Here is a 23586-nt window from a genome sequence, read left to right on the forward strand (position 1 = left end):
TTACCGTGATAAAAAGAGCTGTGTATTTGGTAGCATTATTAGCCACTGATGGTGACTATAATTGAGTATGATTGCTGAACTGCATTCGACTTGCACTTGTGTATATGCGAGCGTAAGGTCACGTGCTTACTTCGTCTCACACAGACGTGTCAGAGTGTTTCCAAGCATTCTCAAAGCGTTTTAAGCGTTCCATTGTTTCTAAGTACCGACTAGTGTATAGTGCGCAAGAGATTCTAAATGCGCGGTGTATAGTGAGCCCAGTTCAGCACCCTAAGCATACTGAAGGCGCCCCTTTCATGCAATTTAACACGATGGAATCGGTGAGTTTAGTTCCAATCGATGTACTAGGAAAAGCCACGGAGATAAATATCGCTAAAATTGTATGATGCCCTTCAAATGAAACTTCGATGTCTGTTGTTTCTGTTGCATTAGCTGCTCCAGAGGCAGGCTTAAGTAAAATAAGAGAAAACGATGTTAAGTTTACAATTACAATATATATAAGGATACACGATCGTTTGTTCTTTTAGTTTGTTTATTCATAAGAGAGTTCCCCCGGTCTCTGCACAACGTCTCCTCACCCGAGAACTGAATACCACGTTCCAGGAGACGTCGCACCGAACCCGGGTATGGGTTCTAGAATTAACAACATCATAACATCTCCCCTCCTCAACAACAAAAAAAAATGAACAGTAACATGGACAACTTGTCAAAGAATAAGAACATTAAATAATAATGTAAATACTTGAAAGGATACAGAACATGGAATCTTCCTTGAATTCGTTAATACTCCAGTAAAGTCACATGTTTGCTAATAATAATATATGTAATCTTCCTTGACACATGGTATCCTTTTCCTGGTTTTTATTCCAGAGCCATCATTATCTATGCTGTCTCTATGGCATGCCATTTTGGATGATGATGGCTCGACTTCCTCCCTTCCATCCTTTCATTGTCATCCATGATCCGTTTTATTTTCTCATCAGACCTGACAATGTCATCACATGACCACCTGCTTCCGTCTTCTAATGTCACAGACTTATTAGAACAATCTACAACTCTTTGTGGATAACGATACTTAGATTCCCCTTTCATGACTCTTCTTGGTTCTCTCACTTGAATCCAATCTCCAACTTTAGTCTTGCTCTCTACTGCATTTTTTTTTGTCATAATATTTCTTGTATTTCTCTTGTTTATCCTTCACTCTCCTAATGACTGCTTCCATATCCACAATTTTAGTCTTATTTGACATCAACCAAGCTGGCCTCAACCTGTTATTGGCAACTCTTCCCCTCATCATGGTGAATGGTTCTTCCTCTGTTGTAGAATGTGGCGTGAATCTATAAGTGATTATAGCTTCCTTGAGAGTTTCTCTCCATGGCATATTGTTTACTATAGCCAATTAAATGGTATATTTAATGAAACGATTCATTCTCTCCACTAGTCCATTCCCCATGGGATGATAAAAAAGCCGTGGTCTTGTGTTTGATAGCTCTCTCTTTGAGAAAATTTTGTATCTCAATCGACATGAATTGTGCACCATTATCTGATATTAACTCTAAAGGCTCTCCTTCCCTGTTAAAAATGTCTTCAAGAAATTTCTTGACTTTCATGGCTGACACAGATGCCTCAATAATACCACATTCTATCCACTTTGATGTATAATCAACCAAAACAATAATATAAATTTTGTGAGGTTCCAAAATCTCATTTGGACCTGCTATATCAATAGCCAATTTCGTCCAAACAGAATCCGGTATGGAAACAGGCTGTAAGGGTGTGGCTCTGGTGATCCTTCCTTTGTCGCTAACTGCACATGCAGAGCATTCTTTAACAATATTTTCAATTTCACTCCACATATTTGGCCACCTAAAAGTCTCTCTTACTCTCCTTTTTGTAAGGTTTCTGCTTATATGTCCCTCGTGTGCTATTTCCATTATCTTCTCTCTCAAACTTGAGGGTGGAACTATTCGATCTCCACGAAATATACAGACTTCATCCCAAGACATTTCATCCTTCTTATCCTGCCAAGCTGAAACTTCATTATCCATTTCTTTCCAATCACTTTTAATAGCTTTTCTTAACTTCACCTGTTCTTCATCCATCCCGCTGGCTTGGATCCAATCTTCCTTAGTAAAACTAGGATGTATTTGTGCTATCACACTGTCCATCTCCACTTCTTCTTCTTTGGCCTCCTCATCTATCGAGGAACACGGCAAACGAGAAAAACAGTCAGCAACCATGTTAGTTCTGCCTGGAGTGAAGCTAACAGTCACATTGTATTGCATTATGATCAGAATCCACCTTCTGATCCGAGGAGACATCAAATGTGAATTTTTCAGACTCAAGATATGAATCAAGGGTTTATGGTCAGTCTCGATCTCAATGGGACTCCCCCATATTAAACCTTTGAAGTGTTCCAGAATCCACATTACTGCCAAAGCTTCCTTTTCTATAGTGGAATCATTTGTTTCAGCATCTCTTAAAGATCTAGAAGCAAAAGCAATTGGAACTGCTAGTCCATGTTGAATTTGTTCTAGTACACCTCCTAGTCCCACATTGCTGGCATCAACTGACATGATGGATTTAGCCCTACAATGAAACATCTTCAAAGCGGGGGCTTTGTTTATCAATGTCTTGATGGTATCCAATTCACGTTTGCATTCGGCTGACCACTCAAATTTAACACCTTTTTTCATCAAACTCCTCATACAATTCGTTCTGTCCGTGTAGTGATCAATAAATTTGGAATAATACTCCGTCAAGCCCAACAAGCTCCTCAACTGGTCTTTGTTTGATGGTTCAGGCAAATTGAGTATGGTATCCACCAGACCCTCCTTGGGTCTTATTCCTTCACTATCAATACAATGGCCCAAATAGGTTACTTCTCTTTTTTTTTATTTTGCATTTTTCAATTTTTAATGTGAGTCCTTTCTGTTGTAATATTTGCAAAACTCCAATAAGTTTGGCATCATGATCTTCTTCCGACATAGCTGAAATCAAAATATCATCCTGAAAAAAATATACGCCACTTAAGCCTTCAAACAAGATTTGCATTAGTCTTTGAAAAACAGCAGCTGCAGATGCCAATCCGAATGGCATCCTCTTGAATTGAAAAGCACCCAACGGAGTTATGAAGGACGTGAGATGTCTAGATTCTTCCTCTAACACAATCTGATGATATGCAGAAGATAAATCAAGCGTGGTAAAGTATTTGGCAGGTTCCATTGTTGAGAGCATCTCTCCTATGTTTGGTAAAGGGTGGCGATCAACCCATATTCTGTTGTTTAAATCACTTAAATCAACACGCATTCGAATATCTCCCTTAGGTTTTCGCACTATCACAATGGGAGACAACCATTCCGAGCTTTCTATAGGCTCAATTATATCATGGAAGCATAACCTTTCCAATTCTTTCTTCAACGGTTCTCTAGTGCCCACCGGTATACTTCTCACTTTATGGACAACTGGTATGGTTCCTTTCTTCAGAATGATGCAATGTTTGAAACCTTTGAGCATACCTATCCTGTCATTGAATATTTCAGGAAAACTTTTCACTAGAGTGGCATCAGAGTCGCAACATTTGTCCATAACACTCATAATGGGATTGCTCTCTCCCGGATGAATCCTAATTTTTAAGGCTGCTTGTTCCCACCAACCTACTATGGCAAAACCTTCACGAGCCACATAAAACTTGCAATAAGTTTGTCTCCCTTCAAAGGTTAATTGGACCCAGGTGTATCCTACTATGTCTATCGGAGACTTCCCATACCCCGTGGCTTTGACTTTAGTGATATACAAATCTTCATGTTTTTTTTTTAAAACCTTCTGAAATGTGTCTTCATCAACTATGGTATACGGGGAGCCTGTATCCACCATAACTTGTATGATAATTCCATCAATAGCCATTGGTACCCATGAGTCTATACGTTTTTCTTTAGAAGAAAGAGCCAGGATTTGCACTTCCTCATCAATTTGTGAAGATATGGCCACTATATCATCCGATCTGGGATCATTTTCTACAGCACTCACACCTGAAGTGGCACGTTTAAAAGATTGGCGATAGCTTCTGTTGCCAACTCCCCGCATGACACTCCTTCCTTTCCCTCTAAGGCTTCTGCACATTTTGCCATAATGTCCCATCTGACCACATTTGAAACATTCAGCACCATTAGCTGGACAGTCCTTTTCTGGATTTGTATGCTTGTACCAACCACACCTACCACAATTGGTTTGCGATCGTGAATACATCTCATTACTCTGTCTCAAACCTGAGTTAACATCTGATCTCACAAACCTTTTTATCATGGCTACCAGCGCTTCCTCTTCTTTATTCATTTCGCTGTTTCGGATAGCTTGAATAGACCCTTTGTCAATTGCTTCTTGTTTACTTTGCACCTCTTTCATACATTTATCTCCCAGTTCAATGGATCGTGCGATCTCTACTGTCTGTTCCAAAGATGGATTTTTCGCTTGCCACAACCTCTGTTGTATTTTAGGATCAGCAACATGAAGAACAATTTGATCTCTTAGATATTCAATGCAATCTCCAGTAAATTCACATGTAGATATGAGACCTCTCAATGCTGCAATATACATGTCAATGGACTCATTCCTAAGTTGTTTTCGGGTAAAAAATCTGTATCTTTCTAAGACTACATTGGTTTTATTCCCAAAATGCTTTCCCAGTTTTGCCAAGGCGGTTTCATATTTCCTTGAGCTAGACGTGGAATCTTCAGATCCACCTGCAATGTCAGCATTATGAGGTAATGTTCGAAATATTCTTAATGCTTTAGCCCCTATGCAACTTAGCAATGTAGCCTCTTTTAAGTCGTCATTGAATTTAGCACCACCGATGGCCCTCATGTATACTTGAAAATTATCTATCCACTGTTCCCAAGGGCAAACTGGACATCCAGGCTGAGCCAAAAATTTCTCTGGTGCCATGATGTTCTGCATGTTGAGGCTTTAGGCTTGTGGATTGTTTGTATTTGCCAATTGCTGCTGTCAATATATGTATATTGTGCCACAGATCTCTTTCCTTACATAGCCATTGTCTTCCAATTATAAATATTTCTTATGGTTTCGCTATTTACTTTTCTAGTGAGATTTTCACCATGTTGTAATTGTCTGTAACACTGTAATATAATGCACACATATGTCCTCTTTTCATGTAAATAACTTTTGTGCTTCTGGTAGATGTGTTTTCTATTGTAAACTCTGTCTTCATATATTTGTTTGCATAGCCGCTTAGTCGTGCGACTTTATGTATGTATCACTTTCTTCCGATTACAGTTTCCGCGTAGTATCAGATCAATCTGTGATCGTACACACTGGGAAAGCCGTTCACTAGCTCCGTTATAACGTATGCGATTTCCCTAAAATGGCGGCACGTATAGGATGTTTTTCAAGGTCCTTTACTCTATTTTTTCTCGTACGGCAGGACGTACAGGGGAAGCTGTCCTCATCAATACAGTTCACGCCGACTTTAAACAATGCACTACTTATTTTCAACGTTGATCGGTGATCGGTGAACGTTGCTGTATCTTTACACTTTATCCAGTAATTAAAACGCTGTTACCTTCAGATTGGCGGCAGTTGTATTTGTTTTCCTTCGTCAAGGCGTAATTAAACGTTGGTTCAGCTGACCGTTCCACGGTTTCTTTCCTTCACGGGAACTCTCTTAACGGAACGGGCTGGCTCCTCGTCGCCACTTGTTAAGTTTACAATTACAATATATATAAGGATACACGATCGTTTGTTCTTTTAGTTTGTTTATTCATAAGAGAGTTCCCCCGGCCTCGGCACAACGTCTCCTCACCCGAGAACTGAATCCCACATTCCAGGAGACGTCGCACCGAACCCGGGTATGGGTTCTAGAATTAACAACATCATAACAAACGACAATGAGGCAGTAGTGTGTACGCACAAACAACCGAGTGCAGCTAACAAATTAAGTAAAGTAGACAGCAGAATAAAAGACACTTTGTTATCGCCTAGTGGGCGGTCTTACCCACGACGTGGAAAATGCCTAGCCATTAAACGGGTGGCCGAAGCCCTGAAAAAGTATAACAAGCATCGTCATGATGATCAAATACATATTTTCAATACCAATAACTTATCATCACCAGGTCCGCTTTCACCCCTTTTCACTCCCCTCTACCGATACATTACCCGTGTAACCCCCTCCCTTCCTATCGTGCCGTTAGTATGTCCGAGAGGTCGGACGGTTCTTACACCTTATTGAGAGAGACCACTTTAGTTTTCAGGTGAGCAAGTCCCACCTCCCCCATACCTTTTGATATTTTGCTGTGCACCTGCTGTTCCTGTATGTGATCTCTTCCATCACTCTGCATTGCTCCATTCCCATCTCCCACAGGCTCATGGTTGGCACTTCCCGCGTTCCCCATTTGGCCGCCAAGTCCCAAGTCTGCACAAATTAGATCATTGCTGTATTTTGCAAAAGACCTAACAAGTAACAATTGCCCAACATGTGGTGATAATCCTGAACTCTGAAAAACAAATATTTAAATCTTACCTGTCAACATGTCTTGGGAAGCACCTGCCTTTAGCGATCTAATCATTTTCACAGCTTTTATAATTCCTACTCTTCTGCATGAATCTCAGTGCATAGCTTTGATAGTCCTTCTTGATCGACCTCCCAGACCTCGACCAGGCACTTTCAGAAGGGTCATCACACTACCCTTTCCTCCTCCCTACGAGGTGGGTTACCAATGAAATTGTCATCGCTGGGTATTGATATCACATAGTACACCTTGCACTGATCTAATCCCACCTAGACCAACCATGGACCGTTCACTGCTAGAACCAGAGTCACGAATGACTTAATATACATAATATGTTATTTTCATTTTATGTCACAATTACCTTGTATGTCTACACCTAAACCAAGAATGCGAAGGTCAATGGCTCACTGACAAGACACACAACGATTCCCGACCAGACTGAAGGTGTTATTCACATTTAAAAGATGTGAGTTAAATAATAACTCCCTATGGTTCACTAATATACAGAATGCGCACAAAGACAAAATCACTTTGCTTCAAAACAAAATAGAAATGAAGAAAACCCTGATCACCAACATTGAGCTGACTCCTGATTCTCCCTTTCTCTCCAGGAATGATCTGCCCCAATTTAATTTCTCACCCCTTTCTATCAGGAGGTGGAGACCCTCATCATGAAACTCAAACCATCCAACTGTCAGGGAGACACTTGTCCAGCCTCGCTTATCAAGGAGGCGGCCAATGAATTGGCTCCCTTCATCACTTCCTTCATCAATGCCTCATTCAAATCCAGCATAGTACCCCATAATCTGAAAGACGCCTGGGTACTCCCCTTATTAAAAAAAAAACATCACTAGACCCTAACAACCCCTCAAATTACAGACCCATCACAACAGTTCCATTTTTGTTAAATATTCGGGACCGCGCAGCCTATCTGCAGATACAGCAATACCTTGAATCTAACAATCTGCTAGGGCTGAGACAAACAGGATTTCGACCCAGACATGGAACAGAAACAGCACTAAGCCCTGAGTTGAAAAGGGCAAGGCAAATCTGTTTGGGCTGCATTAGGTGGAGCATCTTTTGTTAAAGTTGTGCTGCTAATTTAAAAGTCATCTCTACGAGCGCTGTAATCACTGCGAGTGCTCCTGTTTCCTTAAGAAGTTTGGACTTTGCAAAGCAGCTGACCACTGTGTCACGTGTGCCAGAGAGGAGAAAAAAGCCAAAGACCAGCTGCCCTTGCGGTGAGAAGCCCTGAGGTGAAAAGGGCGAGGCAAATCTGTTTGGGCTGTTTGGCTGGACGCAGGACGCTGACATGGAAATATTTGGGGTTAACTCCCATAAGGAAATTGGAAACTGCACTGGAAATATCAACTCGAAGTCGAGGCGTGTGTGCCTGTGCCTTTAATCTCTGAACTTTCAGTTCAGCTGACCACCTGACCATCCGGTACAAGAGGCTGCCTCCACTGCCCTTGCGGCGCTAAGCCCTGAGGAGTGAAGGGCTCTGGACTTGTTGTTGGGCTGTTGGGTGAGTGGTGAGCTGGTGGAGTACCACTCTTTCCGGGCTGAGTTAAAGCAGTCCGTGGAAGTAAAAGGGAGTAGGTGTTCTGCCCTCCAAAGAAAAAATTGGAGGATTCGGGGCAACGTTTGAAAAGCACTCGCCCTAATCGAGAGGACTCGGGCTTGGATCTAAGGAGCCCTTTGAAAAACCCATCTCGACAGCGGCGAACAGTCACTGCAACGTCTGCAATGTTGCCGACTGCACAGGAACCTGCAGGTATGAGTACGGGTATGGGTTTACGGGTCTTCGAATTCCCAGCAACGACTCTAAACACTGATGTGTTTCTTCCTATGTCCACATCCCCCATCTGTAAACAAGTAAATTCTGCATCTGAGATAATCTGTTTGGCGGCTCCTGACGCCCAAGACTCTATCCAATCTCCCCCAGGCCCCCCACTAACCCCCCACAAAAGCTCAACACCTTACTCACCGGACACCGTTGAAGGTGAGGAGGTAACGGCAAATGGCGAGCCGATCGTGGTGGAGTTCCGGAGGCCTCTGCCGTCTCTGTGACTCCCAGCGAGCGGAGACACGTCCAGAGTCGCTGTGGGGGTAGAGGAGGGTGGAAGTGTGGGAGCGGAGGATGACCTTGAGGGAGGAATGAAGGAGGGAAGACCACTGTGGCCTGGGGCCGGTGAGGCGAACTCACAGGTGGAGAGCCTCACGGGCACAGAGCAAAGGATGTGATGGTAGGGGCAGAGCTCCCGCTGGAAAGAACTGCCTTAAACATTGAGGACCGGCCTAAGGAAAACCAAAACGCTATAAACAATGATATTCATATGGAAACCCCCCAACCAGCACAATCAACACCCACGGTAACATTTAACTTAAAATCATTATTAAACATTACCATAAAGGTCCATCCTGCAATGACAGGCCCCGACTTGAAGACCCCAGACAAAACAATCTCTCCGGATAAATTGGCATCAGACGGAAAGAAGAACCATCAAGAGGGAGCCAATGAAGAAATAGTGAATATTGAAACGGGTGATAAAACTGGACATAATAATAATCCCAATAAAACCCGCTCTCCATCTGTATGCAATGAAGCACACCCGGCTTATGGTGTGACACCGCCTATGAAATCTCTTGAAATAAATTCTCAAAAAAGCCCTTACAAAAAAAAAGGGGTAGTAGAATAAAGATACCATCAGCAACGAGGAAACCGACCCAGAAAAAGAACATAAGAGCGCAAAATAAAAGAGTGGTGCGAAAAATCACCCCGAGATTAAAAACAAAGTCATGTTCTACGAACTCTGTGGCCAGATTCTTCCTAAAACCACTGACCAAAGAACAACGCCAAACAGAAGAACTGTCGGATGCAGATTTGTTGGAAGGCGATGTCTAGCCTATAAACCACATGCCTCAGGGAACAAGGTTTGTATGGTCAGGGATGAGACACCCCACAACCAGCCCTAAAAACAGGCATTCGATACTTTAAAGATCCAGAACAATTGGAGACGAACGCAAGTCTGGGGTCTCCTATGCAAAAAAATTACCAAATGGAGAAAATACTCGAAAAAACAAGAGATACTTCCTCCGACAGCCAGAAGCAACAGTTTACTGGGAGTACACTAATGCCACATGATGCCACCACAAACAACAGTCACAAGGTGGCTGAACACCCTATACCCAAGGAGAATACCGGGACAATCATTAATGAAAACGATCCGTCTCAAGCAGAAAGAACCATAAGAGATATACCACATGATATTCGACCCCTGGTAAAGGATTCGAAAAAAACATCAAAAAGAAAAAGACTCACCTCGAGGTGAAAAAAATATAAGGGATACCCCAAGCGAGCCCGTGCCTGTGGAAAACGTCCCAAAAAACACACCAAAAAAAATGACCACAGAAGGGGAACCACTGCCAGAAAAATCAACGAAGCACACCGATTTGGGACCAAGTCCCACGACAGGCCCCCCTTTGAGGTCACCTCCTCGAAATATAAGATCGTCAACTTGGTCACTCAATAATGAGAAAGATGCTCCAACATTAAACAGAAGATCTTCAACCCTGATCTCTGACAATGAGAAAGAGACGGCAACAAAAAAAAAACAGACATTTTTGCTGTAATGTCAGCAATAACAATCGCCATGAATCCATTCTGTAAACTGTATGAATCCATCCATGATACTCTAAAGGATCAGTCAACCTTGGTAGCCATGCTCTACACGAAAATTACTTATGTAGAAGGATACATCACTGCTGTGGATGCAAGGGGACGAGGGCCCGGGACATGTAACACCTCAAAAAATCAGGTAAATGAAGAAACCAGGCAACAACATGACCTGGAACCCGTGAAGCATATCCAGAAAAAAAAATCAGCTGCATCCCAGACGGAGGATATATCAAAAAAAGTGTCAAACAAATTGGTCAGAGATGAAGGTTAACAGACCGATGAAACACTAACGTGTACAGACAAACAGAGTCATCCACTAAATGTTCAAGAAGAACCTGAGAAGAACCCCCAAATAAAACCACAAGAGCAACAAGGGGCTATCCAGCAGATATCAATAAAGAAAAAACCGGCAAATGGCTGCGTGGTTATGACCTTGGAGAAAGATGCCATGAGTATGACGCCTATGGTAGGCAGAGGCGAAAGGATCACTCAAGCCAAGTCAAAAAGGGGGGAACCCCTAAAGACTGATGAGCAAAGACACAACAAACCATCAAGTAAGGAACAAGTAACATACCCGCTCTTCGCAAATGAAAAAAGGCTTTTAAAAAAAACAGGAAACAGAGTGGTAACAATAGAAGCTCAGCAATCCACTTCTGAGACGTTGAAAAAACAAAAAAACAACAAGCGCAATGAAACACAGTCCAAGGAACAGTCGTGAAAGAGAACCGTAGTTATGCAAGATCCATGGCCTCCTAATTTTGGAAAAACAGATCAAGATGTTTCTCTAAATAAACAACAAATGGTGATTGATGTCCAGGAAGACAGTATTGATGTTATGGACCTGTTGGTCTACTCTGTCGAAACAGTGGACTCTGAATCTTTGCAAACAACGCAGCACCAGGGCACCCCGAGTACAGAGAGGAGAGTAATAACTCAAGAAAAAGTAGACAACGAGCAAACAAGTCCTTTTCTCACTCTGAAAGAAAGGAGGAAGAAACTATTAAGGGGCTTTTCGAATAGTAGAACGGCGATAGCGCCTAAAACACAAAGAGAGCAAAGACAGACAGACTCCAAAGTGAAAGCATTGGATGCACGGGACATAGAACATAGGAGTAGATCACCCTATACAAAAAGAAAGATGAAAACTCAGTTCTGAGAGGAAGTCCAATCCGTCAACAATCGAAAGAAAGAACAGAAGAGGAAAGCCTTACCAGAACCAAGTCAAGAACGAGATCTAAGGAAGAAAAGAAATAACAACTCAGAGAACGGGAAAGATCAGTAGTGAAAGATTTTTCAAACTGGAACGTGTGAGCGATACACAGGACAATTTGATTTTTAACAGGAAAAACATAATGGCTCTGATTAACTGCATCCCTAATTTGAGGCAGATCAACTCTGACGACATCAGATTCGTTGAATTCAGTTCCACGGTAAAAAGAGACTGTGTCTACTTACACTTCCCCTCCCCAATAATCAGGGCAATGATAATAATGGAGCAGGAAAGCTTCCAAATGATGGAGTATGACTTATGCGAGTGCCGTCTAAGAAGTGAGAAGGCACAGTGGGAAAAAAGTAAGGGGAATCACAAGAGAATACACAATCAAATCAAGAAAACCTATCGGCCCACATTAACGAACCTCCAGTCAGACCAACTAATACGTCGACACATAAAGAGGAGGAGACCACTTTAGAGAGGCGGGGTAAAAGAGCAGAATCAAGTACAGATGGAAGGGAGGAAACTCCATACCTGGATCCATTGAATAATGGAAGATACCCAAAGGGACCTCTCCAGAGCTTTAAAATCACATTTGCACAAGAGAAACCAGAGAGGGACAATGAACAAACAACTGCGAACAACCTCAAGGACAGGGAAAAGCGTGGACTCTCTAGATGGTCATGGATTTCGAAAGCTCTATCAAAGAAAAGCTAACCACGCATCGAAGAGAAGGACCGAAGTGAGGAACCCCAGGGAGCTGAGGCCAAAGAAGTGGAGAACAATACCAGCGTAATGGGAAGTTGGAATCCCAGAGGCTTCAATCACTTACTGGAAATAAGCAATGTTAATTTAGGAGACTTTGACATCTTATGTCGCCAAGAGACATGGCTAATAAAAAAGCCATTTCTGGAGGGCTATGAAACCTACCTTTCCCCAGTGATATGCTCCGAAAGAGGACGACCATCTTCAGGTTTGCTGACAGCCATCAGATCTGGAGTGGGAATCCAATTTATAAAAACTGTAACATCAAACATCCTCTTCCAAGTATCGGCCTTAAAATGGTCTAAGATAACCTCAGAAAATAACAAAGACACTCCAAAGGACGAAACAGTGATTCTCATAAATACATATTGGAATCCTGCAGCGATTAAGAACGAGGATTATCTGAAATTGGCTGACAATATAATGGAAAGAATACATCTGGAATGGGCACCAAAATTCATCATTTTATGTGGTGACTTAAACGCGGTTTGCCCTAAAATCAAAACTCCGAAGGCTCCGAGAAAAAAAGTCCCATTAAACATGATCCGAGGTCATTTATGGAAGGAGGCGATGTCATCCTGGGACCTCCGTAGTCTAGAAACATCAACATCCAGCCGTGGCCCACCAATCCTGACATGGGAAAGAAATAACCAGAGCGCCAACTTAGACCATATATTCGTCTCTAACGAGATGTTGAAGATCGTTGTCGGATTTGAGGTTGTGAGAACAACTAATAGTGACCACAACCTCTTAAAGGTAAAATGGACTAACATGAGGAGCACCAGACCAACTATGGCAGCCGAGATTGAGGCATTTAAAGGAGGAACTAAACTGAGACTGTCTGCAAATGCAGTAGGTGAATTGACTGACACATATACCATCATTTGCAAGTTAAAGCAGCAAAGAGGTTCGACAAATGGCAAAGAAAATATTGACTACCGACCATTGCTAAAAGTCTATCAAAAGAAAAAATAAATCTGGCCAAATCGGGAGACAAAAACTCATATTCATGAATTCAACAAATGTATAGTCGAAGAGAGGAAAAAACTAAGGAAACTAAAACGCCAAGCAAAGAAAACAAACACTTCCGAGTCTGCGAATTAGGTAAATATCGCAGTGAGGATGTTTAAAAGCTGGCTACGACATCAAAGAGCGACTATCAACCAAGCTGTCACAGCTGCAATGCTAAAGACAGTGTGCAGTAGAAAAACATGAGATTTTTGGACCCTGATTAGAACAACGTCAGGGACCCAAATTAACACAATAAATAATTTTGTGGGAGAAGAAGCCTGGACGAAACACTTCAGAAGTTTTTTCCAGAAACTCGGACGCCATAATTCAGCAACCTCTGTGGTCCCAAATATACCATGGATGACAACGTGGGATTTGGAGGACATAAAGAGAAAACTGGTTTGTTTAAACAACTCAAGGGCCCCCGGGCCGTATGGCATTACGAACGCAGAATTGAAAGAACATCAAGCAGAATGGGCGGCTTTCATTCATGAGATAATAAAGAACTGCACAAACTCTAGATCCATACCCATCTCATGGACAACAGCAATCATTTTGCCAATTTACAAACACGGACCAAGAGAGGATCGAAAGAACTACCGCCCAATAGCACTTCTTGACGTGGTTGGGAAGGTGTTTGGCTCATTACTTTTGGAACATTTTCAAAAATGGGCAAGATCCTCAGGTAACGAAGACCCACTCCAATCTGGGTTTGTGAAGGATGCAGGAACGGCTCCAAACATCTTGCTGCTAAGTGCCTTAAAAAGTAAGATTCACGAAGGAAGCCCAAAAATCCATTTGGCTTTTGTTGACCTGGTCCAGGCTTTTGATCAGGTCAACCGTGAAACTTTATGGGAAAAACTAAGAGCAAGAAGATGCCCAGAAGGCATTCTGGAACCCATTAGGGCGCTTCATCAAGACACCTCGATCAGGGTACGATTAAATCAAGAAGGGCTGTTATCGGAACAAATTCCCATGGCCAGAGGAGTAAAGCAAGGGTGCCCACTTGCTCCGACACTCTTCAACTCATATCTTTGGGACATCTAAGAATGTGAGTCGGAGATCCGCTCTTTTCCACCAACAGTGGGAAGAACAAAAATTTCAAGACTGCTCTATGCAGATGATCTTATTCTACTGGACTATACTTGGCCTCCAGCGCCAATTAAATGAACTAGCATCTCATATAAAGAAGAACAACCTGGAAATTAATAAGGCTAACACTAAAGTCATGACTGTGGAGAAACAAAACGCCCACACCGAGAATTTCAGGTGGACCTTGGAGAGAGAGAGAGGATAGAACAAATGAAGGAATTTAAATATCTGGGGGTAATCCTTAGTAACAATAAGCAAGAGTGCCCAATGCAAAATCATCTCTTGGAAAGAGCGAGGAAGCTGGCAAGTCAGGCCAAGGTGATAGATGGAAGATTCGGCCAATTTACGTAATACCCCTGATCCAATTCTATAAGGGCAAGGTGGTCCCCTCTCTAATCTACGGGGCAGATGCCATGCTGATGATACCACGAGATTTCTGGAAGCGCATAGAAGGTCTCTTCTGGCGAAGTCCTTTGAACTTACCAGCATCAACGCCGGTGACAACCATTCGTCAAGATTTGTGTTTGCAATCATTGGAGTCGATAGTGACTAGAAACACAATAATGCTATACAGGAAGATCAAAATCAGCAACTGTCGAAACGTAATGACCATTTGCAGACAGAAATTAAAGATCAAACAAGTAACCTGTTGACGACCTGGGTGAAAGAAAATCTAAAAATTCTGGACGAGATTGACAGCTCTGAAGAAGAATTAACCCAAACCCAAACAAAGTCAAACAAAAACTGTGGGAACGAGACTGGATACAGACAACATCCTTGGAAAATAGAAGTAAGCTAATAAGACACTAGCCACCAACAACAAGGAGCATAAATGATCCACCAAACTATCTAAAAAAGTTCCCAAACAAGGTATTGAGAAACATCTTCTTGAGATTTCGAATGAACCTCCTGCCAACAAATGAGATCAGAGTGATAAGGAAAATATCGCTGAAAAATGATTGCCGTTTTTGTAAAAAGAAAGACCAAATTGAGACACTTCGGCATCTTTTACTGTCATGTACTAATTTGTCGAACCTGAGAAGCACGCATTTGGGACGCATAGGTGTCCGGACATTTCATCGAAAGAAATTCATCGACAGGACATTTGGTCGACGTAATTCCGTCGAAAACTAAATGGTCGAATTTTTTATTTTATTTATATATATATTTTTAAGGTTGTAGTTTAGGGAAAAAAAGGGTTTTTTTAGAAAAAAAGGGGGCTGGGGTGGACCCCCCCCCAAAAAAAAAAAAAAGGGGTACAAATAAATAAAAAAATTCGACCATTTGGTTTTCAACCAATTTGGTTCGACCATTTGTCCAGTCGACCAATTTTTTTTGATCAAATGTCTGGTAACCGGGACGCATATTCATAGAATCGACAACATGCGGATAAGAAGACTGGTGGAATAGATTAATAGAGGGTGATAACATTTCACATGTGATTGCGGTCTCCCAATTCTTTCTGCACTTGAAACTGCAAGACTGCGAATGAGACTGGACTGAGAGTTAAAGACCAGTTTTGAGGTGTACCAATACCCTGGCCTTCTTCCTTCCTTCCTTTCTTCCTTCTTTTTAAATTACCTTTTAAAAAAATTACCTTGTTTAATGCTAAGGAACTTTAAGTCGTATTGGACACACAATAAGATGAGAAAAGGATACAAAAAGTTTATTTCCTTGTAAAAATTTCTTGTAAATTGAATCAAGTAAATAAAAAAATAAAAAAGAAACAGCGCTAATTGACCTGAAGACCCAAATCCAGACTCTGAAAGAAAAGGGTAAATTAGCTCTGCTTCTGTTACTTGACCTATCAGCGGCATTTCATTTGGTAAATCACAAAATCTTATGCAAACACCTCTCATCTGCTGCACACTTCTCGGATCAAGCAAATGCTTGGATTGAGTCCTTCCTCAACAACAGATCCATGAGGGTCTTTGCACCCTCAGCCTCTGCCCTACCAACCCCAGTCACCTGCGGGATTCCACAAGGATCTTGTGTGTCCCCTACCCTCTACAATGTGTTCACTAAGCAACTTTGTGGTAGACTTGACTATCTGGGGTCACGTATACCAATTATGCGGATGACACCCAGATACTCATCCCCATCACTGGTGATCACATTGTAGACAGCAAGACCCTCAACGACATCTACAGTATTATTCAAGCCTGGATGGTGAAGCATGGGCTCTGTCTCAACGATGAGAAGACAGAGCTGCTTCTCCTAGGGTCCACTGCCAAACTGAACAAATTGGGTATGCTATTCACATCATTCAATATCGACGGCAGTGTAATTAAAGTAGCCTATGTTGTCAAAACTCTAGGAAACTACATCGACTCCGCCCTCACCCTAACGAGACAAAAACGGGCGCCATGGCATCCTCCATAGCTCATACCTGCAAGCTCATTACGGCCTGCCGCCCATACTTGAGCACAACCAACTGCATCTAAATAGCCAGAGCATTAGTTCTATCGAAGCTCGATTATTGCAATGCGCTTTACCTGGGCACGTCACAACAAAACCTCAACAAAATGCAACTCATGCAAACTAACGCTATTAGATCAGCCCTGAACATTCCTAGGAAGCAATATATCTCTGCAACCAGACACTCAATAAATTGGCTCAACATTAAGCAAAGAATTTACCTGAAAACACTTTCCCTCACCCATAAGTTCCTTTTCAACCAAGCCCCTATTTACCTTTCCAACACTATAACACGTAATTCCTCTACTCGACCTACTAGAACAGCCCAGTCACAATGTGTCTCCATTCCACGATTCAAGCAACAACGCACAGGTGGGGCTAGCTTCCCAGTCCTTGCGGCTAAGAAATGGAATGCCCTCACAGTATCCTGAAGAGAGGAACCCTCATTTCTCCTATTCCGGAAAAAGGTTAAAGCCTGGATCCACAAGCTAGACCTTAACATGGTTGTATAAAAAGCTAGGCTATTTGGAAACAATCACTACTGTTGTACATATGCAACCTGATCATTTTGTAATGTCGACAAATGTATATTTGTAAATACTTGTATATATCATCTATGCTCATTTTTACTGTATTCCAGATCTGTATTTTATTCTCTGTTGTAACTTGTATGAGCCCAGATGCCTCTGTGCTTGGCTGCGCTCCACAAATAAATAAACTAAACTAAACAAAACTAAACGATAAACTTATTGGTTAGGTACTGCAACAAATGAGGGTCTTTCTGCTCAAATCTCACACAATAAATGAAGACACTTCTCTGTAAATATTTGCAAATCATAGTTTCTTGTTACACTTAACAATACTTTTATACAAATACATTAGTGATCCTGTATGACAGGGCATGGTCTCGCTGTTCCTTCAATGGCGTTGTTTCATATGGTGACACTATGAAACGGTTTCAAAGTATTCCTGGTACGTTGACACCAAAATGTTTCTAGATTGTGCTGAACAAAACTGCACCATCAACAAAACAAAACAAAAATTGAAAATGAGCATGAAAAACCAGATTTGGGGATACTATAAAATATGAAATATACAGGATCCTTTCAAATGACAAAGCAGTATTTCCTCTAGAACTGAAAGGCGAGAAGAATTGCTTTAAGGGAATTGTCATTCCCTAGAGTGATCTTTACTCTTAGGAAAGGAAAGCACGATGGATGAAAATACCTGAGAAAGTCTAGCCCAAACTGCTGGCTACAAATTTGCCAACTCTCTGCGTCCCAACACAAGCAACAACAGACATCCCCCACCCCCTCCCATTGGACGTCATCAGTGAAGTGCAGCTGTAATGGCTAAACAGAGCCAGCTCAGAACTCGTCGGGAAGACACATCATTTTGCCAAATTGTCTTGAAACCAGTGGATATATACTATCAGTTGGAATAATCTGAAGTAACGCAACGCGTTGTGTGTAAAAAAAATGAGTTTCATTATGCCCATACCACGCCAGATACCCCCCAGTTTCCTAATCATGGCATCAATGACAGGTTCACTTGATCGTTACCCGGTCTCCTAGTTCGAGAGGATTTGTTTTTGGCCTTTTGCACTTTTAATAGTGCGTACCGTACAAACAATCAGCTTTATTTGCAGTAAATTGTACGTATGTCGCCTACTTCCCATCTATAGAATTCACTCAGGAGGAATGTGTGCTGCTCTTATCAGCTGGTGCTTTTAGGTCTGTCAAGTTCATTATGTGAGCACATGACAATTAAAACCCCCATTAGGCAGAGGTTCCCGAGAATCACTTGACAGCTTGATCCATCACCGGGCACCACAGGGTTAAGACCGGTGCGCGCGGAGAACGGTATCAGGCCGGGCACTCCTCGGAGATGCAAAGCTCCGTGAGGAGATGGACGGTTGTCTATGATTTGCTGGATCTTGGCATGCTCTTTCTAAAGACAAAAGAACATAATCATATAAGACCACGTGACTGTGTAGTTACAGATATCCCAAAATTTCGTTTCTTTAGGATAAAAAATAAAATACAAAATCATTTGCGCGGTTCCAAATCTCACCTGGACTCGGCTTGAATTCGGCCATAAGAATGGTGTCTGGTTGACAATCCCTTGGCATGCAAGAAGTGGGGTGTGGGGTTGATCGACTCGACTGGAACCCAGCGATAGGGGAAAGAGTTGAACAAAAAGTAAGCTTTGGGAGACAGAAGTGTCTTCGACGTGTTTCAGTGGTGGGGGTTCTCCCCGGAAGTTGGAACGCCCAGTTCCACAGTATTGGCGTTGGACGTCTCGATGGTACATGCCGTACTTATGTTATGATGGACGCATTACCATGAATCTCCACATGGACTCTTAGGATTGTGTCTAACGAGGTGGGAGTACTGCTCTGCAAAACACTCCTGATTCTCCATTGAGCTGCCAGGATGCTGCGCCATCTCTTTCTCCTCTGGTGTCAGGCTGGGGCATGCATACATCCACTTCAGCGCAGCAACTCTGCAGAGCATTTTCCTTGCCTGCCTCCCCTTTGCTCACTTGCACCTAGATGTAGCACGAGACAGCCTTCAGTTTTAAGGTTTGGTTCGGATTTGTCCGTTTAGAGACAGCTATGAAGCCTAAAACTATTGTCATGAAGATAGAAGTTCATGGCATTTACAGAGCTTTACAGTTATGCAACTAAAGTCACAAATAGCAGCAGACTGTCTGCGTTGTCTAAATGTTGTCATATTAACGTGATCTGTAATAGCCAGTTTGGCCTTCAAAACCAGCTGTCCAAAGGTTAGTGGGTTGATGTATTTACTGAGCCTCTTCTTATGTAAATATTGACAGACTGTGGTGATTTAGAACAAACCCAGCAGTCTGCAAAGTAGTGGGTTAATTGAACCTAATAAAGCTAATATTACATTACATTAGATTACAAAATATTTATATAGCGCACTGTAGACCCGCAGGCATGAAGACGTGGATGACAGAGAAAAAGAAAGGAGACAAAGGCCTACTCGACAAGTGAGAAGCCTAGGCCAAGAAGATAGAGACTACTCGTAACTCACAAGGTCCTAGACAGCAGAGCAGCGTATTACAGAAGAAATATGACTAATAATCTCAGACAAAGAGGAAGGTTTTAATAGCCTTCTTGAATTTTACGAGGCACCCAAGGTTGCGCAAATAGTCTGGCAGGTTGTTCCACAAACTGGGTGCCTTAAATGCAAAGGCACATTTTTCTGCCTTAGATAGCCTAGATCTAGGTTGCTTCAAAAGATTTTTTGAGTCCAACCTTAAGGATATCATGTATACTTTGTCAGTGATATAACATTGAAGATACGGAGGCATCATCAACATTGTACACTTAAAGTTATCATCAACGTTCTGAATTTAATTCTAGATTCCACGGGCAACCAATGGAGCCCTTGCCTGGCCTCTGTTACGTGCTCACGCCTTGAGAGGCCATCTACCACTCTCACTGCCCAGTTCTGGACCACCTGGAGTCTCTGTATGACCCACTTACAAGATCTTACTTGATTTTTATAAACAGATTGTACTGATTTTACGTTGTATTGATTGATTTTATCATGTACTGCACTGAATTGTATATATATGAATGATAAGACGTGTTTGATTTTAACTTCATTTTAACAGTGGTGATGAATTGTCAATCGTGTTATACAAAGCATTTGTTTTGCTATATGTATAAAATAAACTTGCAACTTGAAACAAGATCCCAACAAAAGGCTACAAAAATACAAACGCCTTGGCCAAAAGTGACCCTTTCAGCTAGTTGATTTGAAATCAGTGCACTCGAGTAAACTGGCCTGCACTAAAGGATTTAGCCTGTATGCCTTTCATATGATAATTTGTGTACACATTGTTGTCCTTTCTATTTGTTTTGTTGTCATATCTGTTGGGACGAAGTTATATAAGAAAGTAAGCACTGTAATGTTTTCCCTTGCAATGCAGATCATGCATTTATTTATTTATTTATTACCTTTAAAAAGCACGCAAAAACCCAAAGGCGTCAAGACGCTGTGAACATAGAGGCATGGTTACAGTTACGTACATGTCAGGTATGCACGCGAGGTTCCAGGTCAGTTCATTTCAGTTAAACAAAATGTTTTCAGTTTTTTTCTGAAGATCGTCAGAGAGTTCTCCATTCTGAGGTTGGGAAGGAGGGAGTTCCAAAGGGTGGTTACTTGGGTGGGGAAAATGGAGTCACTGGTTCGTGTTCTTCTGATCTTAGGTGTGTCCAGGAAGTTGGCGTAGGCAGTTCTGGTGGGTCTAAAGGAAGTCGATTTTATGGTATGCTCTGAGAGTTATTGGGGGCAGTGTTGTTGATGCAGCAGTTTGTCAAGGTAAGAATTTTGAAGGAGATATGGTCCTTCACTGGCAGGCAGTGGGCGTCTCTCCTGGCTTGTGAGATGTGGTCTGATTTTCTTAGACCCAGGGCAGCACGGAGGGACTTATTTTGAACAGTTTGTCATTTTAGCAGGTTACATTTGAAGGTACCAGCGAGGAGAGAGTTGAAATAATCCAACTTGGAGTAGATGGTTGCTCGTGCAATGTTGGTGGAGAGGTAAGGGAGACAGCCATTGATGAGTTTGGTGGTGTATGCTGATGAGAATGTGAAGGAATGCACATGCTTGGAGAGGGAAAGAGTGGAGTCCAGGTGGACGCCCACGGTTTTGACGATTGAGGAGACAGGAATGGTGTTATTGTCCATGGTGAAATGGGAGTATTCAGGGTCGAGGTTGGCTAGGTGGGCTGGGTTGCTGACAAGCAGGTGATTAGTTTTGTCGCCTTTCAAACAAAACCCATGGGTTGCCATCCAAGATTGGAAAGATTCATAGATGCAGTTAATTTTGGCAGTGTCTTGGTGATGGATCCCGGAAAGGGGATGGGGATCGGGGTGTTGCCAGCGTAGTTAGTATATTTGATTTGGAGGGAGTCAAGGAGGTCAAACAGGTGCTTGGTGAAGATAGAGATGCATGAGCCTTGGGGAAACCCACAGGTGATGGCAATAGGGGTGGAGGAGTGGTTGCCAGTGAAGATATGTGCAGTCAGACAAAAAGGATGAGATCCATTGCCAGGCTTTGGGGAGAATAGGGCGGCAGTGGAGAGGTGGTTGCAGAGTATGGTATGGTCAACCAGGTCAAAGGCTGCAGACATGTCTAGTAGCATGAGGAGGGAGAAGTTGGCAGAGTCTCAGGCATCATCTGGTTAATTTTTAGGTCCAGGAGGGCAGGCTCAGTGCCATGACCAGGACAGAAGACAGATTGGCGGGGGCTGAGGGAGTGTTGTTTTTCTAGGTGATCTTGGACCCGGATATAGGAGGTATGGTCTATTATTTTCAAGAGGAATGGGATGGAGGTGATAGGCCTGTAGTGAGTGGGGATGGCAGGGTCTAGGGCGGGTTTCTTCAGATGGGGGGTGATCCAGGCTTCTTTGATGGTGGATGGGATGAAGCAGGAGTTGAATGAGGAATTGTTGAGATGGATCAGGTGGTTGAACATTCATTGACAAGGGGAGCAGGACAGATGTCTGCTCTGCATATGGAGGCCTTCAGGCTTTTGTGGAGTGGGGCAACCTCTTGGGTGGTGATGTGGCAGAATTTGAAAGGGGGTGCTGCACAGGTGTGTAAATCGGGGGAGGAGAGGCCAAGGTGGGGAGGTTGAACGAGGAGTGTTTGTGCTGGATTTTGGTTTGATGGAGGGAGATTTTGTCTAAAAGAGCTTGCTGGATGCTATTGCACCAGGCATCATCTTTGGAGACAGTGGAGAGGGAAGGGGCAGGGCACTCCAGCTCTCAGAGGATTCAGAAGAGTTCACGAGAGTTGGATTTCGCATTTGCAATTCTTGAGGAGTAGGCAGATGCTTTGGCGAAGTGGATGGCATTTTTATAGACTTTGCATTGGAGGCAAATCTGGTCTTGTTCTTGGTGGAGGGGCATGTGAGCCAGGCACGTTCGATAGCCTGCTTTTTATAGTGGAGGGCATGGAGCTTAGGGGTGAAACAGGTGTCGGTAGCAAAAGAGGGCTTGGGGAGAAGGTGTCCACAACCGTGGTGATGGTGGTGTTGTATCAGGTGACAAGTTTGTCAATGTCGTTGTCAGTGGTGGTGGTGGGGGAGGGTTAAGGAGGGGTAGGATGCAGTCGCTGGTGAGGTTACAGGTGCAGCAGGAGCACGTATGTGGGGCTGGAGTGTGTGCGGGGGAGCGGTTTGGCGGTTGGGCATGGAGAAGAGTATGTGATGGTGGTCTGTCCAGGCACAGGGAGTGTTGGAGATGATGGAGGGATGGCAGATATGGTTAAGCAGCCAATACAGGGTGCGAACAAGGTTGTGTGTGGGATGGAGGATCGGTTGAGGGAAGTTGAGGAAGTCCATAGTGGGGAGAGGGATCTGGCCTCTTTGTCAGAGGGGTCGCCATAACCCTGGTTGAAATCACCTAGGGCGAAGGACTTGGTATTGGGTTTAAGGTTGTGTAAGAGGAGGTGTGAGAAGTCGTCATCGAAGGAGGAGGTGGGGTCTGGTGGGCGGTAAATCAGTTGAATGTTGATGGTGCTGGTAGCAGACAAGGAGATCTTGGCGGATACGGATTAACAGTTGGTGAGGGGGTGTGGTGGTGTCAAAGATGTGGAGATTGTCTTTCAAGATAAGTGCGACTCCACCACATTTTTGGGAGACACAGTCATTGCAAAGCATGGCAAAGCCGGGGGGATTGCGTTGGAGAGGGAGGGGCCTGCAGCGTCATGGAGTCAGATTTCTGGGAGGGCCAGGGAGTCAAGGCTGTGGGAGATAATGAGGTTGTGAATGTCAATGGCATGGGCGATGGCAGAGCACACCTTGATGAGAGCACAGGTGAGGGGATGCCATAGGGGGGAGCCC

The sequence above is a fragment of the Ambystoma mexicanum genome, chromosome 6q, assembly GCF_040938575.1.
Source record: "Ambystoma mexicanum isolate Mex_15411 chromosome 6q, UKY_AmexF1_1, whole genome shotgun sequence".
NCBI classification, from domain to species: domain Eukaryota; kingdom Metazoa; phylum Chordata; class Amphibia; order Caudata; family Ambystomatidae; genus Ambystoma; species Ambystoma mexicanum.